The 21,083-nt window shown below is 42.4% G+C and overlaps 1 protein-coding gene across 1 annotated transcript in view; it reads left to right on the top strand.

Annotated features, from left to right (window-relative positions):
- PRTFDC1 (phosphoribosyl transferase domain containing 1) overlaps nt 1-21,083 on the top strand; it is a 66,856-nt gene that overhangs the window by 23,435 nt on the left and 22,338 nt on the right. The gene's annotated exons all lie outside the window — the stretch shown is intronic.

Raw genomic sequence — 21,083 nt, 5'->3', positions numbered from 1 at the left:
GGACAACATGCTAGAGAAAGTCAGCATGCCAGGTATATCTCTACCCTGGATCTGATCAAGGGCTATTGGCAGATTCTGATGGCTGCCACAGACAAGAAGAAGACAGCCTTCGGGACCTCCTGGGACCTATTCCAATTCAAACGGATACTGTTTGGACAGCACGGGGCAGCTGCCTCCTTCCAGCGGTTAATGGACCAGTTGCTAGCACCCCATCAAAAGTACACTGCTGCATATATTGAGGATATCATCGTGTTCTCCCAGGATTGGGAAACCAACTACCAACATCTGTGAAAAGTCCTGGAAAACCTCCGACAGGCCGGACTGATGGCCAACCTACAGAAATGTGTGCTTGGTAAAAGAGAAACGCAATACTTAGGCTTTATGGTGGGTGAGGGGAGCATTAAACCTGTGGCAGACAAGGTGGCAGCCATCCAACGACACACCCTTCCCCGGACACGAAAGCAACTGCGATCATTCCTTGTCTTCGCCAGTTACTACAGACAGTTCATCCAGGATTTCTCAGAAAAAGCGGCACCCTGACAGAACTAACCAAAGGTCGAAGAAACCCAGTCAAGTGGAACCCCAGCGCCCTCCAAGCCTTTGAACAAGTGAAAGAGCCCCTATGCCAACACCCAGTTCTGTACAACCCAGACTTCAAGAAAATCTTCTTACAAATGGACGCATCTGGCACCGCCTTGGGGACAGTTTTCTTCCAAGAAAAAGGGGAGAGAGGAAAGGCCTATAGCCTTCGCCAGCAAAAAGCTGACGCCAGCAGAGACACGGTATTCCATGATCAAACAAGAATGCCTAGCCATCCAGTGGGGGGGTAGAACTTTTCCCCCTGATTAGCGATTAGATAAACCTGGGATAAACATAACACGTGTGTGGGTGTGTGCGCACGCCTGTGGTTCATTATGCCAAATCTAGAAGCTACCTAATCGGGCAGGAGTCTATTATTACAGACCATGAGCCTCTACACTGGCTAGGGACAGCCAAGCTGGATAATGCCAGATTAATGAAGTGGTGCCCTGCACTTAAACCCTTTTATTTTACAGTAAGACATCGAGAGGGGAAGAAGAGCGAGGACATCGACTTCCTTTCCTGCATGGAAGAAATTACACTTTCGACTAAGGGCCAGGCAGGTGCCAGACAGAGCCAACAGCTCTGGAAGATTTTCTTTTAGGGGGTTTTTTGAACTAAGTTGGGAGGTGTGTAACAGGGGCTTATGTAGAAGCCTCGTTACTCAGGTAACCATGGGGAGCACTTGATGCAGGTGAAGGGAGTTTGCACGCCTTAGGAAAATCAGGGATAATTATGCCTGTTGCCCCCTTCATAAGCCAGGCTGCAAGGGACCGTACTTCACCCTCGGGCACTGGAGGAAGAGGAGGAAACTGCGAAGAGATGGAGAGAGAAGTGGAGACCTGGTACCAGAGGAGAGCCGGGGATCAGGGACACGGGGACGCCGCAGCCTGCGGGTAAGGAGCGGGGGCACCCACCTGAGCCCAATAGTCAGCATGGGCAATCCAAGGAGAACCCAGGGGTCTTGGAGAGCCAAGCAGAGGAAAGAATCCTGAGGCAGGAGACTCTGGGGCTGTGCACAGAAAGGGAGAAACCATGTGAAACCAGTCTCCTCACCAAGCAGGTATGGTGCGCAGAGGGTTCAGCCCCAGATGCAGAAAGCCACAGTGAAGATGCCACTCTGCTGGGCTGATTGATGATAAGCTCTACATCCCATCAATAAGGTAATTGGCAATGAGAGCCCAGCCTGAGCAGAAATTGACTAACGCAGCCAGGAGACTCCCCGGCTCAAGAGTTAATTGGAACGGCCATATCACTTTCCCGCTTATGAGGCAATTAGCACGGGGGACGTAACATTGTAACCTGGATACAAATAAAGTGAGCACCAGGAAGGTAATCATCTGGGTGGTCTGTGGTGTTTTCTGCCCCTCAGGTATTAACACTGAACATCTTTCCCTTTCAATCAAAGTCGTGGCAGGCAAGTTCTGAGGGGAACTGAGATCGAAACAGCCACCCTTCCGTGTGTGTTTGTTTGTGTGTGTGTGTGTGTGTGTGTGTGTGTGTGTATTCTAAATTAGTTATATAATGTGTGTGGGTTAGTTCTACTGTAAGAGTTATATAGTAAATAAACATGTTCTACTTTGCAAAATTGTATTGCTTTTTGTGCTGGATGCCCAAAAATAGCAAACAGAAGCTACCATTCCAGGCATACCTAACTTGAATGTACATTTTATATTTTTACTAAAGAGTCCCTGTTAGAGAGGTTTTTTTGACCAAATTGCATGCCTTTGAAATGCTTCCTTCCCTTTGACATTTGACTAAAAATCTTTTATAAAAAAACTCTTTATAAGGGAAAGAAGGCAGGCCCAATACTTTAAGAATGTTCAACAGTTTACCCCTTCTTTAGGGGTTAGCACACAAGTATTTTATTCTCATATCGTTGCACTGGTCCATGAGAGGTGCCATGGTGTTAAATATTGGATGTTCAACCTGTTGAGGTGAAATACTGTTGACTCATTATCACACTCTAGTGTTACTTTAGGTGATAAACAGGTTTTTTTTAAATGTCAGCTGTTGAACACAGCTGAAATATCCAAAACATTAGAATATGACCCATGGAGATAGGTTGAGGATAACAAGAATAGGAAAACCATCAAAGGAGCATGATAACCTCTTATATTAATATTGATATTCTTTACTAAAGACTATGTTAAGGATCTATGCAACTTTAAAGCCAAACTATCAAAGATTAGGAAATGCCAGGATGAAGAGTTACCTCATTCATTGTCCATCCTGTGCACTAAATTGTTGGCTATAAATGACCTACTCCCACGATCCTTAAAATTCTGGTTTATTAGACGGATTGTACAAAATTGATAGAGTCAAGAACCATAAATCAAACCTTCAAATTATGCGGGGTACTGTCTCTCAAACAAACACACACACACACACGCACACACAATTTCTATTGCAGCTGAAATAGAGCAACAGTGTCAGGTATACCTATCCTAAGCAGTGGAGTCTGCCATCAATGGCCAGTTGGGGTTTCCTCCAAGCGGTGTTGTTTCAACAAGGGGATCGCTGGTTGGCCCTTCTAGCTGGACAGATAGAGTGCTGGTCAGGTTAAGAGGGCACCATCGAGGGTCACTCTTCACTGCCTCTTATCCTCCTCTGGCAGACTTTCATGCTCCCCCCAGTTTTCAGTTTTGCCCAATCCAGGGATCCCTGACCTTTGTGGGACATCCCCTGGGCAGCTGCCAGGGAACAGCTGTCAACCCCCTGGGTCACGTCCTTCAGTACATGTAGTTCCAAGTGTCTTTTGGTGATTTTGATTAGTTTTTGGCATTGTCCAGGCTCTGGAAGCAACTGATCAGGAGGTATTCAGTACCAATAGCTGGTCTCCAGCATTGATTAACTCAAACCAGGGCTTCTGTTCCTTAGACAATGAAGTTTCAGGAAGTTCCCAGCTCTGTATTGATCCTTTCCTCTTGTTAATCTGCGGTTGTAGGTATTAATCCTTGCTCCTTAACTCGTTATTGTAGCTAGCTACTGTCCTTATGCAATCATTCATTCACTCCCATTCACACGGAAATCAGCCCGATACATAGAGATGGTAGTTCAATTCCTGCCCTTGCTACTATTGTTACAGGGTACAATTTACTTCTTAAAAAATAAAATACATTTGTTATAAGGTTGAAAGCATAAAATATAAAAGATGAAATGCCATGGCACATACAGTAGATAGAATACCAATAAATGAGAGGAAAAATACAGATGCACAATACCATACCCTATCTATATAAGCCCTTATCAAATATGATTTCATAAAGCATCAATTTTATAGAATACCTAAATAATTCCATATCCTTATCCTTATAGTGAAAAGAAAGAAGAAAAAAGAGGAAGTAAAAAAATGCAGAAGAAAGAGAAATACCCCAAGGAGGGTCTGGCAGTGCAGGCAAGAAGCCTACGTGGAGGGGGGGCTTTATGGTATTGGGACAAGCAAAAAGGGGGCTTTTTGTTACAAAATGCTGCAGGGGTCTTGGAGAATAAAAAGTATGTGATCGTTTCAGTAAAAGCTGTATCGTGCTAAATATGCTAGTGAAGGCTGAGTGGACAATATGTGGCATTTCATTCCGGCATTTGCTGACACTTAACAGCTTGATTTTTGTAATCTTTATGTTCATTTAACAAAGTATTTTGTATGTAATCATTTTGACAGTTGCATTGTTCATTGGACAGGGTTTTCCCCTTGAGTTAAGATAGTAGTTGTCTATTATCCTTAGTGTAGTTCAGCCACTAGAGGGAGGTGCCACACTCCCACTTCTAGTTGTTTAAGCAACTTTCTGAAGGATGTTGCAACTTAATTCCTGGGGTTCCAATCTGGCTCAGCAGGGAAATGTAGTGTAGGATGTAAACAACACTACTTGATATTCTACAGGAAAAGCAGCTAGACTAGCTAGACTTCATGCATTCAGACTGAAAAACAACATAGATGATATATGGGTCTGCCAGACTAGAGATCTATTCCCAGCTTTACCAAAAATAATCTTGTTCAGCCTTTCACAAAATATCTATAAAATGTGGAAAATGTAATTTGCTGGTCTCTTAGGATACGAATATGAGGTCTGGCCAAATAACAACAACACTGAAATGCATAGAATTATTAAGACCAGTTAGTTGTAGGTCTCCTTGTGTCTTCAAGGCCAACAAAGTTTCTCCTAGAGCAGGCCTGTCCAACTAGAGGCCCCCAGGCTGCATGCAGACCCAAGAGGTTAACTTGCAGCCCCTGGGCTCCTAGTCTAAGGTGCTACTCCCACCAGGCTGCCAGAGTCTCTAGTTTCCCCCTTCTTCCTCCAGCTTCCACTTCCTGCTCCTGCCCAGGGAGGTGGGATGGGGAAGCACAGCCTACAGTGCTGAAAGAACCTATTAGTCAGTGGCTCAGGGGGAACTAGGGACCCCACATAGTACAAAGGTACTAGTGTGGCATGATGTGAGATATCTGCCATGTGGCGTGGTGGGGTGAGCCATGCGATATGGTGTTGGAGCGCTGGCAGAATGTAGCAGGGGGGCTAATAGAGTGCATTGTGTAGCCTGTGGACTTTGTGGCCTGGGGGGCATGCAGCCTGTGTGGCATATAGCCGGGGGCCACAGCTCGCTCTGAAGTTGGACATCCCTGTTTTAAATCAAAAGCAGAGAGCAGTACTGCTTCCATGCTTATGTCTCTTCAGAAGCTCTAAGGCCACCTTCAGATGAGCACAGGCATGCAGTTTGTTTTGCCACAAACCTCACACATGGAATGTTAAAATGTGCTCTGGGCTGCAAATTTGCAGTGTGCGGCAAAAAAAAGCACCAGGGGAAAAAAGCAGCATAGAGCATGCTACAGTACCGTGCACCAGAACAGAGGTTTGATTCTCCAGTGAGATGCTCTGGGTACCAGCAGGAGTGTCTCTATGCTCCGTTTGTGTCACAGCTGTTCCAGCATGTTGGGAGCTGGAAGGAGCTGGGCAAGGGCAGTTTGCCCACAGCAGGACAGTTTGGGCAGGGGTTGTATATCAGGTTTATGGGGAGGTTGCAGTGGGGGTGGGGTTTGTGGGTGGATTGTGGGCATTCGTAGGTTTGGGGTTTGTGGATGGGTATGTGGGTGGGGGTGTGGGGTTTCTGGGTGGATTGTGGGTGGGGGTGTAGGGTTTGTAAGTGGGTATGTGGGGGGTATGGGAGGGTATTGGGGGGTTGGGGGGAGGCCTACCACGCGCCTACCTGCCCTCTGCACAGATGCGCAGCAACAGCCAGCATTGGGCCCTCAGGCCTCTCATGGGGGGGGGGGGGGGGGCTGTAGGGATGGGGGTACATTTTCGTTCCTAGCGTGTCTCCTGTGGCATGTCAAACTGCTTTGAAATGCCGCAACAGACATATGCTCGTTTGTCTGGACATGGCCCAGGAGTTCTGCACAGCAGGGGAGCCCATGTTTATACATGGCAATACATGGCATTGGGAGCCCATTGCCTACATGGCCCTGCTTTAAAGTATTAAACAGACTTAATCATTACTGTCATTAATCAGTACTGTCATTACTAGCTCCATCTATAATATCATGGACATGAATACTTAGTAATCTGGTATAAGGTTTGATGCATGTAAAATAACCACATCAGAAGGAAGTGGTAAAAGCTCCAGGGAGTTATGTGGGCCTTTACATATTAATGATAGTAACAATACCACTCTGCTATCCTGTATTCTGTAAATGCTATGTAACAGCCAGGGTTTTCAAACTGTGGTATCTTTAAAGTTAGTCTTCTAAATTAAAGTTGTCTAATTTTTTAAGGTTCTGAGTATCAGTGTCTTCCATTGATTTCTATGAATGCTTGAAAGTATTGAGAGTTGGGCCACTTACATGTACATGTCTGAATAGGAATTCAGGAATTTACCTTTAGGCAGACTTGTTTGAAACTTTTCACCTTTGTATATCATGCTGTATTGTCTGCCTTATCATAGTGCCATCAAAGTGATTGGTGCTTCCCAAATACCTACTAAGATGGTTCTTTCTACAAAGCATTTACAATCTAAGAAGATAAGCAGAGAAGGATAGGTGAGAATTATAAAATATCTAGATTTTTTAAAAAGGATGTATATGGTTCCCAGGTGCTAGCTATTACTAATTGTGTAAATACCTATTAATGGTAGATTGCAAAGGATTGGTAGATTGCTTCTTTTCATAAGTTTCACTAGTAAAAATAAATGTCTTAGTTACCATGGTTTTAGTGTGACAGGCCTAATATCCAGCCATTCATATGACCACAGATATTCCCCTTTCGGATAAGATATGTCATGAGGCATTTCAACTCTAGCAGAAAATGTGTTTGAAAAACTTATTAACATGGGATTTTCTCTTTTAAAAATCTCTTGATATGGTTATACTATACATAATAAAAACAAGTGCTACTAGAAGCTTTTCCTTTCCTTTCCAAACATTTATTGTTTTAGCAGAATTGTAAGATACGGAAACTTAATTTATCATTGGTTCACAGTTCAGTGTGGCCCATTCTGCCCATCAAACTAGTGCAGCCTTGAGGGAAGGAAGAAAAGGTTTCTATTAAAGCAGGGTGTATTTGATTTTAATCAAATCAATTTAATCATCGTTTTCTACGAAAAGTACATTCTTGTTGTTTAATATCCCTTATTCATTTATTTTCTTGAAACTTTGCACTTTTAGATAGAGGTGCACTGATACATCAGTCCGATATCAGATCAGCACCGATATAAAGAAAATTGACTATATCGGAAATCAGCCTGATGTGGCTGATAATTTGGCTGATAAATGCCTGTGTGTGTGCAGCCACAGCGCAGCATGCAGGCAGCGAGGACCACATCCTGGCAGCATGGAGAGCTGTGTGCAGCTGCTAAGTCTGTTGTGGTGGATGGGGAGGGAAGGGGCATGGGGAGGCAGATCAGTGCCCCCCCACAGTGAGGGAGGGAGTGGGGCTGGGGCAGGGGCAGGAGCTGCCCAGCTGGGGTGGGGCACAGGACAGAGCCATCCAGGGGGCACGGGGAGGGGCAGCAGCTCCTGCCACTGTGTGTACCCTGGAAGGGCATGGAGGAGCATGTGCCCCTGGATCTGCATGGGGGGGCAGGGCAGGGTAGGCTGCAGCTGGGGCTGGGGCCGTGCCAGGTTCTTCCTGTTGGGAGGTGGGGGCCTGGCCCAGGTGGCAGCAGTGATGGGAGGGGAGCTATGGGGGGGGGCTGCAGCCACCCCAAATTTTGCCATAGCCCCCCCCCCGTGACTCCCCATCTCAGTGTCGCCACCGCCGGCCTCAAGTGCCACGTGGGCCAGACCACCTCGCCGGGAAGAGCCCAGCGCTGCCCCGGCCCAGCGCAGCCTACCCCTCCCTGCCAGCGCAGATCTGGGGGCACATGCCCCCCCTCCCTCCCCATGCTCTCCCAGGGTGCACACAGCAGCAGGAGCCACTCCCTCTCCAAATGGCCCCAGACAAGCTGGGGCTCCGTCCACGCCCCACCCCACCCAGGCTGGGCAGCGCCTATTCCAGCCCCAGCCCCACTCCCTCTCTCACCGCGGGGGGTGTTGATCTGCACCCCCACCCCAACCCCTTCCCTCCCCATCCACCACAACAGACTTACCAGCTGGACGCAGGTGTATCAGAAATTGGATCGGTATCAGCCAATATGCCTCCTTAAAAATCGTCTTTCAATATCAGCCCTCAAAATCTCTATCAGTGAACCCCTACTTTTAGAGAAAAGTAAAGGCTTGACTCTGTGTTCACAAACTTGCAGAGAGACAAGAGGGCTCATGGGTATGTAATCAGGTTTGTTATCTCTCATCTCCATATACTGCTGTTAACAAGGATGTTATCTCTGGAGACACAAATCCACAGTTTGAGAACTGAAGCGTTACAGAGATGCTTAATGCAATCTTCTAGACTGAGTACTGAGTCCCATTGGATAGAGTAGTTTTCTTTACTAATCTATAGAGGAGCCTCTGGGACCTCCATGAGATTGGACCCCTAATATAGTCCATGGCCTGTTGTTACCTATTTATAAAACTTTTCTAAAAAGTTTACATGAATATATTGTCTCAAATAATATATAATTAGAAGTTATAATCCCTATTCTGTGAAGATATACTTGATATTTAACATATCTTAAATAAACACTATCTTTATATGTGTTTATTTTTTAAAGCATCCTAACAAAAAAAAAATACAATTACAAAAAAATCTGATTTAAATAAAAAATCCGTGTTTTTATTTTTTTTTTTAAATCGCTGATTTCTATTCACCCTGTGTTAAGTTACTATTTTAAGAACAACTGTTAGAAGCTGCTCAGAGGCTTAGAATATTAATAACAACCCAAATGGAGATGTATTAGTTTGAGTAGTGCAGGTGAGGTAATTATAAGTATGTAATAAATGCAGTTCATCAGATAGCTCTGCAATTTATCACCATTATATATAGCAGTAATATATAGTTTATAGATCTATCGTAGGGATAGGCAGCGTTTTTTGGCCGGAGTTCTGAAACCCCCCACAATGCCTACCTTAAAAGGTGCTGGAGTGCCAGCATGCCAGAAAAACAAAATGAGGGCAGAGGGTACATGGCAGAATGCCCTGCTTGTGCCTCTTGCCTCCAGCCCTGCTGGCTCTTGCCCCCCACCCAAAGCCCCTGCCCCCCAGCCCAGGCTCTGTGGCTGTCAGCAGCTACCCAGAACCTGGGCCAGCTGCAAACATCTGCTGCCTCTCCGCCCTGGTCCCATCCCCAGCTGCCTCCCAGTCCCAGACCCAGCCCTGGGCTCTGGGGAGGCGGCAAATACTGGCAAAGCCCCCCACTGCGCTGCCCTCACGGTTTCTGCAAAGCAGCTTTGGAACCCGGCAGGGCAGGGCACAGCAGAGGATGCAGAAAGCTGCCTGATCCAAGCTCCCCACTGCCCTGCCACACTTCCCCTGTGTGCACGGGAGCAGCATGGGCAGCAGCGCAGGGTTGTGCCCCTCCATGCTGCCCCTGCCTGCAGGGGAAGTGTTGCAGGGCAGTGGTGAGCTGGGAGCAGGCAGCTTTCTGCAACCCCCTCTGTGCTGTGCCACGCCGAGTTCCAACGCCACTTTGCAGAAGTGGCGAGGGGAGCACTGCCTGTACGTGCTGCCTCCCCAGAGCCCAGGGCCGGGTCTGGGGCTGGGAGGCAGCTGGGGCCAGGGCGGAAAGGCAGCACATGTTTGCAGCTGGCCCATGTTCTGGGTAGCAGCTGATAGCCACAGAGCTCGGGCTGCTTGCAGCAGGGCTTCCATGGGAGCAGCCCAGGCTTTGTGGCTATCAGCAGCTACCCAGAGCTGGGACTGGCTGCAGCCGGGAGGGCCTGGGCTCCGGGAAGGCAGCAGGTACTGGCACTGCGCCTGTTGGTGTCAGGGCAGGGAGGCAGCAGCTGTTTGTAGCCTCCTGGCTGCAGCCAGCCCTGGCTCTGGGGAGCTGCTGATAGCCATAAAGCCCAGGCTGCTCGCAGCACACCTTGCAGTTGCCTGCTGGGAGCAGCCCGGGCTCCCAGCTGGCAGCAGCTACCCAGAGCCGGGGTCAGCTGCATCCAGGAGGCTGCAAACACCTGCAGCCTCCCCCAACCCCAACATGTGCCGAGGAATATGACCTTGCGTGCCATGCTCGGTACACATGCTGGGGGTTGCCAACCCCTGATCTATCAAATCATTTACCTCCACACACAGTGTGGAGTGTGTGTGTGTGTGTACCTATACATATACATACATACACATACATAAAATTTGGCACCTTCATTTTTTTTTTAATGAGTAAGTTCTTCAGTGACTCATATGTGAGGTTTTGGGGGATGCTAACAGATAAAATGGGGGAACTGAGTAGGAAGAAGCAGCTTTGATTGCTGTGAGAACAGAATGAGTGTAGGTGTGATGACAAAGCAGAGTGGCAAATAAGAAATTACTGGGAAAATCAGGGTACTGAAGCTTTCGAGTAGTATCAAAGTGTTGCCTGAGGATATTACTGGGCACATTAAAGCAGGCTCAACCAAGGTATTTTTGGCTCAACCAAGGTATTTTATTTTTTATCTATTGCTTTCTACAGACTTACTTGCTATCTCTGTGTTTGTCTATATTTTCCAGCAATAAAATTTACTTTTTTTTGCAGAATTTTTTGTCTCTATTTCAGATTCTACAATAGCTTTTACCTTCTTTGTAATATTTGTTGATATTCTGTGCCTCCAAACAAAAAGTCTATATGAACTCCATTACAGGTTCTCTCTAATCTGGCTGCAGAACTTTGTCTCACCATAGTTTACATATATAATGTTTTCCAAATTTGAATAATTGTAGAAGATTGCAGTATACTGTGGCAAGCATGCCTGCTATATAAAATTTAAATTCTTCCCTCTGTTCTAAAGGCCCAATTTCTCATAATATTTCAAATACATTTCCATTAGGGCTGAAATATTCTGTCCATCAGAATTCTTAGGATAAGAAACATTGTGAAGATATCCAGCTCAAATGCTCCATATCAACAAATTTATCAATTTCAGTGGGAATTCCATGCAAAATGTGTATTTGTTTATTATTTTTGTTTTCATTTTGCAGTGTTTGAATTTTTACAAACTTTTGACTTTATCATCAAAATGTGATGTTCATGCTGTCTCTAAAATATTAAAATTATACTTTATTAATAATTTAATTCTATATTCTACAGGCAAAGTTAAGTGATCTAGCTACTATAAAGGGATACATTGACCATATTTGCAGTAGCAATACTGAATTTGAAGATGAGCAAGACTAGTCCCTTGTCACAGTTTCAACCAATGTGAATTTCTCACTCAGGTTTGACAACAATGTGGAATTTATATCCTGCCTATCAGCAATAGTTAGAGTATGAATGTTGTCTATCCTGTTGTTGAAATAGGACGTGGGGAAGAAGTATGAAAGAAATATGATGTATTTACACATTGACAAAGCATACCCTTGATTCCTTATACTTAGTCTAATAACACCATGTAGGGTGTGTTTTCTTGTAATTAAGATCAGGAAGTAGGTTAAGTTAATCAGAAGAAGCCCAAGGGCTCTAATTTTCCCTAGGAATTCCATGACACATTCTGCTGGCACTTCTTACTCCCTGTTGCTTAAAACAGATCATAACAAGTAATACCTTCCTTGGTAGTACCACACCCCAGAAGTGCTGAGAGATACAAGGCAAAAGAGAAGCCATTACAGTTCAAGAGTATGCCAAAGAGCATCATTGTTGTAGCATGATAATGCTTACTTGTGTGCAACTACAAGCAAGAAATGTCTTTATTAACAGTAAATAGCAGTTTTAATATATGTATTACAATATGAGTTATTATGTTACATGATGCATATATTTCAAATTAGTTTTGTGGCAGTTAGCATTTATGCTTTATCCTGTTGGTATTTCTGGTGAGAAGAGAAACCATAACTCCATCATGAATTTCTGTTGCGAGCATGAACTACTAGTAGAGTTGACTGTTGTTATGTTTTTATGGAATATTTGTGTTTCTTCTGGAAATGTTATAGTCATCTTACTGAAATGTTGTCCAGGACCCTTGGTGATAAATTTTTCAAATGGGTGTTCATTAGTGATGTATGTATTACCAGAGTTTGAAAACAGTAATATTCAGTGGACTAAATTATATGTACAAGGGGCAGGTAGGGAAGACAAGTTGCCTCCTCCACTGAGTTGTATTGATACCCTGACTGACACCTTTAGCAGTGGAGGAGGAGGAGGATATTGACATTTTTTTAAGGCTGTTCTCCCTGGAATCTGCTTTGGTTCGTTTATTCTTTGTTTAAGCTTCTGGCAATTTAATGTTTGATATATTTGAAAATCCTTCTCCTGTTTGGAATGAAAAAAAATACCTTTCATTTTTTCACCTGAGAACTTACATGCACTATCTGTGTAATGTGTACAGTAATAAACTACCACTCTGCTATTAAGGAATGTCTGACAGCATAATTTTGATGATTGGAATATTAACAGTCATAAGTAGGTCAAGGATTCCTTTATAAAATGCTATGTTTCTGTTTGTTAACAGGTGAGTAGTCATTTTGAATGCCTCTTTTTTTGGGTGCCCAACCTGAAGAATTGTTACATTGTCATTATTTTCAGAGGGCAGGTATTGAACACTTTCCTGCAAAACAGTCCTTTTTAAGCTTGGAAATTCAAATTGAGATACCCCCAAATTATTATGTACTTTTCAAAGTATAGGGCCTTCTTTCCAAACATAAGAATAAACCATTGGAGTAGTTAAATTATTACAATTTAAGTACTGCATTTGACTAGACACACAGCATTATTATGAACAGTTCTAGTAATAAGAAATAATTGTTCACAACAAACTTACATCATTTTTATATTACACTCTCTGATGTATTTTTAAGTATGCAAAGAGATCTGAAGAAAGGTACTGTGGTATCTGAATGAATCCCAATCATACAGTTGGCCCACTAAAAGAAACTGCTCTCACAAATTTTTGTCTCTTGCATATGGTGTTTCCTGAACTATCACAACTACAACAGCACTTCAACACCATTAAAATGTAAAGTTACTGTTTCTTTCTAAAATGTTAAGAATGGATGATCCAAATTAGTTCTATTACTATTATGGTTGTCCTATTAATACTTCTATGTTACATATCAATTATAATGTTTTGTATTATTGTTTTTCTATTGCTGTTGTCTTAAAATACAAAAGAGATCCTGTGAAATCCTGGTCTTATTTGTGTTTGATAGGTGACTTGACGTCATTAGAGCCTGGAGTTTTCTCCCCAGGAGTTTTGTCTGTAGTAAATGCAAGGTCAGACTCAAAGCTCATAGTGAAATATTACATCAGTAAGGGGGATGTAGACAACAAAATGGGCTTATTTTTGTTTGTTTTTTCCATTTGCTATGGATTACCTTCAAGTTATTTATAGAGCCACAGAAGGACAGGGCCTGACTTTTACAGGGTTTCTACACCTGAAGGTTGGAAATGTAGCTTTAAGTCTAATTCTTGTGTTATTTTAGGCCCTGGGGGAAAGTAGGAAAAAGATGAAGAACACAAGTTTATATATAAATACAGAGATATGAAAGTTTCTATGGAAACCAAATGCATACCCCTGCTCGATGATGTAATATTATTTTCTATACTCTTTCAACATAAAAGTGTTTCAAATAAAAAAAAAACACACCTTTATAATTTAAAAGGTTATTGGGGGGAAAAACAAAATGCTGTACAGTACAAAAAAGTCCCAAGCTAGAGTTCTATTGACAACCAACCTGAGGTTTGCTTTTATGTTTTATGTTGTCAGTAGAACCTTTTCATGGAGCTGTATTATATATTCTAGTTTTTAATGATTGCTTATCTCTTCTTTGTAAGTGTGATGGTGAGGGGTATAGAGCTGCCAGTCTAACTAGTACTTTTTTAAACACCTGAATATATATACTTCACTGAAGTCATATAAAAATTCATATGCTAAGACTACAATAGCTATCTGGAAATCATTCACCTGCAGGCCACAATAAAAAACTCACTGGACTAAATTATGCTTTCATTTATATCCATATAATCTGAAGTAACTTCATTAGCTTCAGTGAAGATACTCTCCATATACAACAGCGTAAGTCAAGGGTGTCAAACTCATGTGCCCCATGAGCCAAATGAGTGGCATGGGACTAGTCCGTAGGCCACTTTCGGCCCATGAGCCTTCTCCTGCAACCCTCCACATACCAGATCCAGTGTCCTTAGTGCCTACTTTGGCTGGAGAAATAACTATAGGTTCTATGCAAAGAAAGTAATGATTGAAGATATTTATGCTATCATGAAGCTCATCTTTCTACAAATGTAGGATGCTTCTGATTATAAGAAGTATTTTGAGATTGAATCAGATACTCAATTTACCTTTTTATAGCTTTGTGCAAAGTTATTTTATAAATTTAATTGGCATGATGGAAATTATATTTAAGGGTTGAACAAAATACAGGGAGAAAAACAGATCTGTAAAGCTGGTGACCCTGTTTCTTAGCTTAGAACAGACAACTCCTACACGGCATGAAAGGTGTTGAAAGCAGATTACAGTGGTGTCCAAGGATGTAAACAGATGTTGCTTTTGTGCTGCCAAAATTTTTTTATGGTGGCACAAAGGCCAAACAAACATATGTCCACATGCTCCTTGCCATGCTACAAATGCCCAACATTTGAAGTCGTGACATACATAGGTGGTATGGATTTGTGCTGCTTTTTGAAGCAGATATTTGTTTTTTTTAAGGCAGGAGAATGCGGCAGCCTGGAACTGCAGCAGGGGCCTAACTCTTCAAGACTGTGTGGAATGTGCCTTTTGCCCAATGAAGTGGATCAGCTGTGCCAGGACACATCCCAGGACAGCTGATCCACTACATTTGGCAATGACTTGTACCTCAAGAGACTGCCTCAATTCTGCATTCTTGCAAGTGCAGTGGCTCTAATATGCAGCCAATACAAAAAGCCCATGTTTTCATATTCTAACCCATGGGGTTATTAACTAAAAATAATTTTTTGCTGTTCTGGCAGTGTCGGGGGCGGGAGGGGGGGTGCATGTGTGTTTTAGGCCTTTGCAAAGCGGCAACTATTCGATTTGGATTTGCCCAATTCGGAGGGACAGTGATTCGATTCAGTGATTCGAATCACTGTCCCAATTTGATTCAGCCGATTCAGATCTGAAGATTCAGCCGTAGACTAAACAGGCAGCAGTCCTCGAGAACGCTAGACACAGCTGCCTCTAACTGGTTAAGTCTGTTGTGGGAGGAGGGAAGGGGGGGGCAGATCAACACCCCCACAACAAGGGAGGGATTGGGGCTGGGGCTGGGACAAGCTGCCCAGCTGGGGTGGGGGGACTCGGGGAGGGGGCTCCTGCCACCGTGCACCACTGGTCCAGGAGGGCATGGGAGTGGGCATGTGCCCCCAGATCTGTGCGGGGCAGACATGTGCCCCTGAATCTGCACGGAGCAGTGGCTATGCCCTTCCATTGCTCGCCCAGCCTCCCCGCACCTCCTGGGCAAGCCTGCAGCCCCCCCTCCATAGTCCCTGCTCCACTGTTCTGTGAGGCAGGTGGAAAGAATGCATGGGAATTCTTGCAGTCAAATAAAAAAATGAAAGAAAAAGATGAAAGTGAAAAGCTTTGACAAGGCACTGGTAAAGAAGAGAACTCGCTTAAGTCATGTTATGCCCAAAGAAAAATGGTTCCTAAGTTATGTTAGTGGTGGTATATTTGTGAGAACTGAAGATACTTGAAATAACTAAGGCTTAGCAGCTTTCTTTGCATATTTTCCTTGCTTTAATGTAATGTTTTCTTATTTTCATTGCAAGGCAGTTCTTCCTGGCTTCTATCATCATTCATAGTGGTGTGCTTCCAGTTTTTTGTTTGATAATGCCAACAAAAGAACTTTCTTTGAGTTTTTTCTTTCTATAGAGACAGTGGCATGGCTTTCAAAGGTGCTGGGCACTTGCAACTCCTCTTGACTTCAGTTTGAGTTTTGTATGCCTCAGCAGGCTGCAGTGTTTTAAGCTTAGCATCTCTTTCCTAGAACACAAATACTTATCAGAAACAAAAGCATCTTAGCTGTACACAGTTTGTCTCTCAGTAACAGCGCTAAAATTGCATGGCAGCCTTAAAAGGATCCCGAGGTACTCCAGGATGTTGCATCACCCTGGTTGAGAATAACTGGTCTTGACTCTAAAGTCTCTCATTTATCTTTTTTCCTTGATTCAGTATTAGTTGATGTATTCTATTGGGATCATTTTTATACATTTCTAAAAAAATTACCGTTAGGTTTGAATTTTTCTCTACTTTGTCTCTGCCTTGAGGTGACTTTTTTTAAGACGTGTTTGTTTTTAAGTTGATGAAATTGCCTTTTGCCATACTGATATTTTAAAAGAGTTGAAAGAAAACACATACACACTTTTTAAAAAAGCATTTGGAAACAATTCTGCTCCACCTTTTTGTCACTTTAAAATGATTAAAAACCTCTAAATTTTGAACTGAGAAATCAGTTTTTTACTAAGTTTGGGGAAAATAATTTCTGGACATGGTTATGGGCATCTCTTAAGATGTTATCAAAGCATAGAATGTCTAGAACTCTTGTGGGCACTGCAGTAATATTCACAGTCCAGAGTTTGAGATTTTCACACAAGTAACCACACATCTAAATTTTTCAGAGAAACTTAAAATTAAGTGAGAAGCTGTAAATAATTTTATATTCATGTACTGGTAATGTAGACTGTGAACAACCTATTAATTGCTCACTGTCAAATACTGTTAAAATAGCTGTAATTTCCAAACCACTGCTTCATCGCTGCAAAGGCCCTGCTGGCTATACAAGAAGAAATATTTATTCTCAATGTATGTCTAAATAAGAATGAGATTTGCTGGGTCTTCAGAAATCTCTACACAGTTCATTTAGATTAAAGAGAAACCATAGGGTAAAGATACAACAAAAATATCCTATGGTGGGAGGAAAGTGATGGGGAAAGGCTTATGTGCAGCAGAGCTCTTGTACATAGACTGAGTAGTTCAGGATGTTAGTAATGAGAAACAGTCTTTCACCTTTATATTATTGTGTCTAATCTGCCCCATGTCAGGAGTGACAGAAAGTCATTTCCTTCAGATGATGTTTAGTGTGGTCTCTGTCATATAAGTTGGTGGTCTTGGTCCGTTTCCTAATAAGCAGTTGTCAAAATCAAAGAACTCCCCATTACAGTAGCAATAGCTTCAACCACCATAGCTGAAAAGTCTAATGGAAAGAAGGAAAGTGAGGACTTAGCATGTGAAGATTATGAATTATCCTTGCTTTTCAACTGGCGGATGCATTAGGGCAGAATTGGAGCTTATTAGTGGGAGAATATTTCTCTGATGTTGTTAATGCTGTACTTATATTATGAGGATAAATAGTAGATGTCAGAGCTGGATTCCCTTCTGTGACCAAGATAATATACTCAGTTTAGCTAAGGGAGAAAAGCTGGCTTTAATTTACTTTTGCATTTCTCTGATTCTGGGACCACGGGAGGGAGGGTGCTGGGAAAGAGGATAATCTTTAATGAATCATAATTTAAAATGGCCTTGTAACTCTTCTAAATTATATCCAGCTGTCTGATGCCCCAAAGGGTAATCAGCAGAATCTGTTGACCATCACCTTTTCCTTGAGAATCCCCCAATGGTAGAAAACAGGTTGAGGGTGCCAAACAATACAGTCCTAACTGAAGGAATTCTCAGGTTAACAGATCTACCAGATTTCTAGGTGCTTTCTATTTAGTACAGCACTGCAAAACAGGTGGAATATAGGCAAGGATCAAACTGTTTCAGTTTTAACACAGTTTTACCTTTATGAGCACAAAACTAACCATCATTTTGCAAAAAACATGAATGAACTGTCCAGGTTGTAGGAAAATGGATGAACATGAAGTTGTCTTGTTCCTGTTTTATAATACAGATTCAACTTTGAACTGATTAGCTGGAGCTGTCTGTTTGGCATGTTTAGAGCGTGTTTCATTTGCAAGTACAGTACCTATGTAATCCAGATCCTATTCATTAAGTACAGACTGGCAGATATGTACTTCCTTTTGCAGTTTTCATATGAGCAATGCTGTTTACAAGAAATTTTGTGAGACCACCCAACTCATTTCACTTGTAGCCTGTGCTAAAGCCAGGCACTAGTCTCTAGAGAAGTGAAGGAACTAATAATTCACTGCCCTGCCCATTTTAAAAGACGTGACTCAATATAGATGGAATTTATAAGGCTGTACTGCCAGCCAGCATCTAAGTCAAACAGTGCTACATTGGAAACTCTGAGAAGGGAAGGTGGCCACAGAAATATTCTGTTTTCTCTCTGAGGTGCCCCCAAATAGATACAATCATATAATAATAAAGATATAAATACCAAAAATAAAATAGCATCAAGCAAATGAGACCTAGCTTGGAAAAAGACATGTTAATACACCAGGGGGAAAAATAATCTGAAATATGAATACAAAATCTTACACTGAATAAGAGCTAAGGGTGAGAATGGACCCAAATTAGCTGCGACTGTAATGTAAATTGTTAAAAAATTGGCCAGTATATTTTGGGGGCTGTGCGCTCAAAGTTGGAGTCTGTGGCTTTAGTATTATATACTACCTGATATACTGCATTCAGTCTTAAATACTTTAGGAGGAAAAAGTTCTTTCCCTCTGAACTCCTTCCAGTTCAGAGAAGACATAATGTTGAAGGGTCTTAAGAGAGAAATTTATGAGAGAGACCTGCAACATGAACCACTAGGAAACTCTGTGTAGGAAGACCCTGTTGGTCCCTATTATCAGAGAGTTGTATCAGACTGAGATTATCTCCCAAATGGAAGGAGTGAGAACCTTACTGCTGGAGATTTTTAAGACTACACAGGGTAAAGCAATTAAAAATGTGCTGTAGAGAATAATCTTGAATGAATGTGGAGTTGTACTGAATATTTTAATATATGTTTCATCTCTGATATCTATAGTTGTGGGAAGTAAGCTCATAATATATGAATCTTAAAACTGCATGCAATGTTAATCTGAGATTCTAAAACCTGAAAGTGAGAAAAATCAAAGGGAGGTTCCTATAGCAACCATAACTCTTTCTCATTTTCTGAATGCATTATGATTTTTACAATATCATGTTTTTTGATGCAGTGTCACTCTGGGTAATATTTTTATTAGAGCTATAAATTGACTGCATGAAAGTGAAAATATTTTTATGATTTTTAAAAAAAAATAATTTTGTTCTGAAACGGAATTGTCCAAGCCAAAGGATAACACAGTAGTGATGCATAACTGTCTTCCTTTTTTTTTAATTTTTATGATTCCATACACCCAGATTGATCCTGGGACTGTGAGCTGCATGTTTGCCATAGGGATATTTCCCAGAAGATAGACTGAATACCTATCATTGTACCTGACAGTAGTTATTAGCTAGTAATAGCACAGGTTTTTACATAATTATGTACAGTTGTGACACAGTAAATGATCTATGAATATTCAGTTCTCTGTTTCTGATGGGCTACTGTTATCCCTGTGCTCTGAAAAATTCTTGTGTTTAGACTTGCAAAACTGTTTACCAGCAATTCTGCTGCTGCTCTAGCATCTTTCTTACAGTTGAAGCCCAAAATACCAACATACAAAAGAAAGAGGTGTACAATTGCTTAGAGAGATTTTTAAGTTTAAAAAAATCTTCTTTTATTAATCTCTCTTCTCACTCATCTAATTCTCTCTTCCCGTTTTCTGTTTTTAACCCAGAAATACTACTGTCCACAGAATAATTGTTATGTGGTTATCTTTTAGCTGAGCAAATCTCACTTTCTCTCAATAACTACTGCAGTTCTTCTGATAAAGTTGGCCCTAGGGTATACTAATAATAATTCTCTCTCTGCATGCATATCTGACCAATTTACTTCTTGAAATCAAAGAAAAATCTATTTCCTAGAAGGTGGATTGTTTTATGTTCCATCTCTCCGAGAGTTCAAAATTTCTCAGCAGCCTGTTTGGAATAAATTCTGTTACTTAACACTGAATCATTGAAGTGCGAAAGGAACCTATCTTATTGAAGACTGCATTCCATACCTGGAGAGATTTTAGTAAAGGCACAGGTGGATCTAAGATGATGGAGACAGGAGTGCAGCCACAACTCCTTCAGCTGCATGGCACGTGCACAGTGAAATACGCTCATTGTGCATATTCTACACAGTAACCCCTTGATCCTGGATGGCCCTGACCTCCCTAAGCTCTCTAGCACGTCAGTGGAGTTTCTTTTGGGAACTCCACATGTGCTGCATGTGTGGGTCAGCCTGGAGTCCCTGCTTTCAAGCAACTCTGGCACCTTCTCCTGTTTGCTCTTTTCTTCCTTCCTCTTCTTTCCCACACCCTGAACTTAGCAGCATAGGAAAGGAGAAGAGGGGACAAACACCAGTGGTGCAAAACCTCTGGAGCTCTGTGAAAGCATATCTGCCAGCTGCTTGTCCTCTCCTTACCCTGAGGAGGGAGGGAAGACCCTACAGCATCATGCTCCAGAGCTGCCTGAAAGTCCAGTTGGTGAGCTCACAGAGCTCACAGTACGTGAAGAGCTCCCAGAAGGAGCTTCACTGACATGCCAGTGAGCTCCAAGAACTCACTGCACAAAGTGCACATGCATTGCAGAGCCAAAATTGAGAGCACTAGTGCAGTGCCACATACCCTCTGGATCTGTCCCTGAGTGAAGGGTTACTGAAAGACGTTATCAAGATTTCAATGTTATGTTTATGTGTATATACATGAGTTGGTATAAAATTGAGGTTTAATCAAGTTCCTGATAATTTGCAGACTTGGGGTGTAAAATGGCTTCCTTGTTTCCTTTAATTTTCTGGTGGGCAATATTTACATGTTAGCCAGGGAACATGCAACAGTATTACAACATGAACACATTTAAAACAACTATTACAACAAAACCCATAGTCCATCACACAGGGGTGGTAAATTCACTCAGATTCTCTTTACTAGAATTAGCCAAGTGCATTTGTTCTAAACTAGCCTAACATACAT

This window comes from Alligator mississippiensis, chromosome 5 (assembly GCF_030867095.1).
Source record: "Alligator mississippiensis isolate rAllMis1 chromosome 5, rAllMis1, whole genome shotgun sequence".
Classification (NCBI taxonomy): Eukaryota; Metazoa; Chordata; order Crocodylia; family Alligatoridae; genus Alligator; species Alligator mississippiensis.
Note: the sequence above shows the minus strand (reverse complement) of the source record. Positions and strands in the feature narration are given on the sequence as shown.